Below are 6,099 nucleotides of genomic sequence, written 5' to 3' on the forward strand. Positions count from 1 at the left end.
TAAAAATAGAACTACCATTTGTTGCTGCTGTTGTTGTTCAATTGCCAAGTCGTGTCCGACTCTTTGCAACCCCATAGACTGTAGCATGCCTGTCACTCACCATCTCCCGGAGTTTGCCTGAGTTCGTGTCTACTGACTTGGTGATGCCTTGTCCCCTTCACAGACCACTGCCTTGTTGTGGTGAAGGAGCTTGGGTAACTCAATGAGGCTATGTGCCATGTTGTGCCACTCCACTGCAGCACTCTTGCCTAGAAAATCCCATGGACGGAGGGGCCTGGTAGGCTGCAGTCCATGGGGTCGTGAAGAGTCGGACACGACTGAGCGACTTCACTTTCACTTTTCACTTTCACGCATTGGAGAAGGAAATGGCAACCCACTCCAGTGTTCTTGACTGGAGAATCCCAGGGACGGGGGAGCCTGGTGGGCTGCCGTCTATGGGGTCGCACAGCGTTGGACACGACTGAAGGGACTTAGCAACCCAAGACAGACAGGCCACAGTGAGGGTTCCTGACAAAACGTGATCCACTGGAGGAGGTAATTGCAAACCACCCCAGTATATTCGCTGTGAGAAACCCATGAACTGCATAAAAAGGCAGAAAGGAACTTCCATATGATCCAGCAATTCTACTTCTGGGTGTTTACCCCAAAGATTTGAAAACGGTTTCAAAGAGCTATTTGTACCCCCATGTTCAGAGCAGCACAGTTCACAATAGCCAAAAGATGGAAACAACCCAGGTGTCCGTCAACAGATGAATGGATAAACAAATTGCCCATCCACACAATGGATTATCACTGAGCCTTAACTAGGAAGGAGACTCTGATACCTGCTACAACGTGGATGAACCTGAGAATGTGATGCTCAGTGATATAAGCCAGACACAAAAAGACATACTATGTGATTCCACTCACATAAGATTCCTGCAGTTGCTGCTAAGTCGCTTCAGTCCTGTCCGACTCTGTGCGACCCCATAGACGGCAGCCCACCAGGCTCCCCCGTCCCTGGGATTCTCCAGGCAAGAACACTGGAGTGGGTTGCCATTTCCTTCTCCAATGCATGAAAGTGAAAAGTGAAAGTGAAGTCGCTCAGTCGTGTCCGACTCTTCACGACCCCATGGACTGCTGCCTACCAGGCTCCTCCGTCCATGGGATTTTCCAGGCAAGAGTACTGGAGTAGGGTGCCATTGCCTTCTCTGATAAGATTCCTAGAGGAGTCAGATTCACAGAGACAGGAAGTAGATGGTGGGGCCAGGAATTGGGGGACCAGATGGGGAGTCAGTGTTTCATGGGGACAGAGTTTCAGTTTGGGGAGTTGAGAAAGTTCTGGAGATGACCATGGGGATGGTTGCTTAACAATATAATGTGCTTAATGCCACTGAGCTGTGCACTTAGAAATGGTTAAAATGATAAGTTTTATGTTATGTGTATTTTATCAGAATTAATTTTAATTTTTTTTAAAGCAGGATGGAAGGAAAAAGGAAAGGGAAGGAGGAAGGAAGCAAGGGCCAAATTTAGCCTGACAACTTCCTCTGTACAGCCCTTGAGCTAAAAATGTTTTTCTCTTCTCAATGTTTGAGGCAAAGAATACTATTTCATAATATGTAAAAATTATATATAACTCAAATTCAATGTTAAGAAATAAAATTTTACTGGCACACAGCCATGTCCATTGGGTAGAGTCATGCTACAGAGGCCGTGTACAGCCTGCAAATTTGAAAATATTTATTATCTTGACCTTTGCAGAAAATGTCTGCCCGCCTCTTCTTCAAAATAGGTCTTGCAGGGACTTCCCTGGTGGTCCAGTGGCTAAGACTATGTGCTCCCAGTGCAGAGAGCCCAGGTTCGATCCCTGGTCCCACATGCTGCAACTAAGACCCAGCGCAGCCAAATAAAGAAAGAAAGAAAAAACAGTGTCTGGCATATAGTAGGTATTTGATACTTGGAGAAATTATTACTGAATATCAAATGGAAGAGTCTGATGCAGTTTACAACTGCACTCTGGTCTTTGGAGAGGGTCAGGCCTGGATTAAGACTTTGGCTCTGGCAACGTCTGGGCGGGTTGCTTCCCATGTCTGAGCCTGGGTTTCATTATCAAAAACAGGGATCAACCAGAATGTTGATCACACACAGAGAGCTTGATGTAGCAGTCCTGGGAGAATCAGCAGCCTTAGTTACTGAATATCATGACTGCCTCATGAGTCCAAACCCCTGGTGTTAACAATCAGCAGCTCACAGTCCACTTAGTTTCACTGATCGAGCCCCATGCCCTTCTCACTGCTGCTGCTGCTGCTAAGTCACTTCAGTTGTGTCCGACTCTGTGCAACCCCATAGAGGGCAGCCCACCAGGCTCCCCCGTCCCTGGGATTCTCCAGGCAAGAACACTGGAGTGGGTTGCCATTGCCTTCTCCAATGTATGGAAGTGAAAAGTCAAAGTGCAGTCGATCAGTCGCGTCCGACTCTTAGCGATCCCATGGACTGCAGCCTACCAGGCCCCTCCATCCATGGGATTTTCCAGGCAAGAGTACTGGAGTGGGGTGCCATTGCCTTCTCCGGCCCTTCTCACTAGTTTTCTTTTGGCAATCTAAGTTCCCTAAAGAGGGACTGAACCCAGGCCCTTGGCAGTGAAAGCCTGGAGTCCTAACCATTGGACTGTCAGGCAATTCCCTCCTCCTTCAGATCAGATCAGATCAGATCAGTCACTCAGTCGTGTCCGACTCTTTGCGACCCCATGAATCGCAGCACGCCAGGCCTCCCTGTCCATGACCAACTCCCAGAGTTCACTGAGACTCACATCCATCGAGTCAGTGATGCCATCCAGCCATCTCATCCTCTGTCGTCCCCTTCTCCTCTTGCCCCCAATCCCTCCCAGCATCAGAGTCTTTTCCAATGAGTCAACTCGCATGAGGTGGCCAAAGTATTGGAGTTTCAGCTTCAGCATCAGTCCTTCCAAAGAAATCCCAGGCTGATCTCCTTCAAAATGGACTGGTTGGATCTCCTTGCAGTCCAAGGGACTCTCAAGCGTCTTCTCCAACACCACAGTTCAAAAGCATCAATTCTTCAGCACTCAGCCTTCTTCACAGTCCAACTCTCATATCCATACATGACCACAGGAAAAACCATAGCCTTGACTAGACGAACCTTTGTTGGCAAAGTAATGTCTCTGCTTTTCAATATGCTATCTAGGTTGGTCATAACTTTCCTTCCAAGGAGTAAGCATCTTTTAATTTCATGGCTGCAGTCACTGTCTGCAGTGATTTTGGAGCCCAGAAAAATAAAGTCTGACACTGTTTCCACTGTTTCCCCATCTATTTCCCATGAAATGATGGGACCGGATGCCATGATCTTCGTTTTCTGAATGTTGAGCTTTAAGCCAACTTTTTCACTCTCCACTTTCACTTTCATCAAGAGGCTTTTGAGTTCCTCTTCACTTTCTGCCATAAGGGTGGTGTCATCTGCATATCTGAGGTTATTGATATTTCTCCCGGCAATCTTGATTCCAGCTTGTGTTTCTTCCAGCAATCTTGATTCCAGCTTGTGTTTCTTCCAGTCCAGCATTTCTCATGATGTACTCTGCATATAAGTTAAATAAACAGGGTGACAATATACACAGCCTTGACGAACTACTTTTCCTATTTGGAACCAGTCTGTTGTTCCATGTCCAGTTCTAACTGTTGCTTCCTGACCTGCATACAAATTTCCCAAGAGGCAGATCAGGTGGTCTGGTATTCCCATCTCTTTCAGAATTTTCCACAGTTTATTGTGATCCACACAAAGGCTCTGGCATAGTCAATAAAGCAGAAATAGATGTCCTAACCATTGGACTGTCAGGCAATTCCCTCCTCCTTAGTCCAAGGCAAATCCTGTAGCATTTCTCCTGTATATATGCCCTCATGTATTCTTTCTCCTCTTGTATTTTATTATTTTGTATTTAGGTATAGTTGATTTCAGAGAAGGCGATGGCACCCCACTCCAGTACTCTTGCCTGGAAAACCCCATGGATGGAGGAGCCTGGTAGGCTGCAGTCCATGGGGTCGTGAAGAGTCGGACACGACTGAGCGACTTCACTTTCCCTTTTCACTTTCCTGCATTGGAGAAGGAAATGGCAACCCACTCCAGTGTTCTTGCCTGGAGAATCCCAGGGACGGGGGAGCCTGGTGGGCTGCTGTCTATGGGGTCGCACAGAGTCGGACAGGACTGAAGCGACTTAGCAGCAGCAGCATAGTTGATTTACAATGTGTTAATTTCTGGTGTGCAGCAAAGTGATTCAGTTACATATATATACATATGTATATTCTCTTTCAGATTCTTTTCCGTTATGGTTTGTTAGAGGATATTGAGTATTGTTCCCTGCAAGATACAATAAAACTTTGTTGCTTATCTATTTTGTATATAATGGTGTGTATCTGTTAATCTCAAACTCCTAATTTATCACCCCTTGCCCCCACCTTACCCCTTTGGTAATCATGTTTCCTTTCTATGTCTATGAGTCTTTTTCTGTTTTATAAATAAGTTTATTTGTATCATATTTTAGATTCCACATATAAATGATACCATACAATATTTGCCTTTCTCTTTCTGATTTCATTTAGTATGATACTCTCTAGGTACATCCATGTTATTGCATTATTTAATTCTTTGTTATGGCTGAGTAGTATTCCATTGTATATATAAACCAAATCTTCTCTAGCCATTCATCTGACTAAATAATACTCTTTTCAAAACATAGCCATAATACCATTATCAGATCTTCAACTGTTCTTGATGGCTGCAAGAATCTTATTATGTGATCAAAGTTCCTAAAACTATACATTACCACCACAAAAGGTGGTGGTGGTTTAGTTGCTAAATTGTGTCCAACTCTTTCGACCCCATGGACTGTAGCCTGCCAGGCTACTCTGTCCATGGGATTCTCCAGGCAAGAATACCGGAGTGGGTTGCCATTTCCTTCTCCAGGGAATCTTCCCGACCCAGGGACTGAACCCAAGTCTCCTGCATTGCAGGCAGATTCTTTACTGACTGAGCTATCAGGAAATTTACCATCAAAGGAAAAGTGCATAAAAAACCCAGTGAAATCCAAGTATTTGTACCTGAATTGACTGTGTGGTATCAACATCAATTTCCTGGTTTTGACAACACACTGTGGTTGGTTATGTAAGATATTATCATTGGGAGAAGCTAGATGAAGGGTACCTAAGGGTCAAGGGTGCCAGTTTTGCACCTTTTCTTCTTTTTTTAATGGCTTTAGTTTATTTAAAATTTATTTGATATGGATCATTTTTGAAGTTTTTACTCAATTTGTTATAACATTCTTTCTATGTTTTGTTTCCTCCCCGCCCCTACCAAGGATCAAACTCATCCCCCTGCATTGGAAGGCAAAATCTTATCAACTGGACCCCTAGGGAAGTTCTCACACCCTTAAAAAAATAATAACTGTAAGAAAAGTAAAACAAAACCCTGTTGAGTCAGAGTTCTGGTGAGGTGAGGGAAGTCACTTATACAGTTACAAAGTTGTATATCCTCTTGCTGCTGCTAAGTCACTTCAGTCGTGTCCGACTCTGTGCGACCCCATAGACGGCAGCCCACCAGGATCCCCCGTCCCTGGGATTCTCCAGGCAAGAACACTGGAGTGAGTTGCCATTTCCTTCTCCAGTACATGAAAGTGAAAAGTGAAAGTGAAGTCGCTCAGTCCTGTCCGACCCTCAGCGACCTCATGGACTGCAGCCTTCCAGGCTCCTCCGTCCATGGGATTTTCCAGGCAAGAGTACTGGAGTGGGGTGCCATTGCCTTCTCCTAAGAACACTCTTATAGCATATTAAAAAGCAGAGCCATTACTTTGCCAACAAAGGTCCATCTAGTCAAGGCTATGGTTTTTCCAGTGGTCATATATGGTTGTGAAAGTTGGACTGTGAAGAAAGCTGAGCGCCGCAGAACTGATGCTTTTGAACTGTGGTGTTGGAGAAGACTCTTGAGAGTCCCTTGGACTGCAAGGAGATCCAACCAGTCCATCCTAAAGGAGATGAGTCCTGGATGTTCACTGGAAGGACTGATGCTGAAGCTGAAACTCCAATATTTTGGCCACCTCATGCGAAGAGTTGACTCATT

The sequence above is a fragment of the Bubalus bubalis genome, chromosome 9 (assembly GCF_019923935.1).
Source record: "Bubalus bubalis isolate 160015118507 breed Murrah chromosome 9, NDDB_SH_1, whole genome shotgun sequence".
NCBI classification, from domain to species: domain Eukaryota; kingdom Metazoa; phylum Chordata; class Mammalia; order Artiodactyla; family Bovidae; genus Bubalus; species Bubalus bubalis.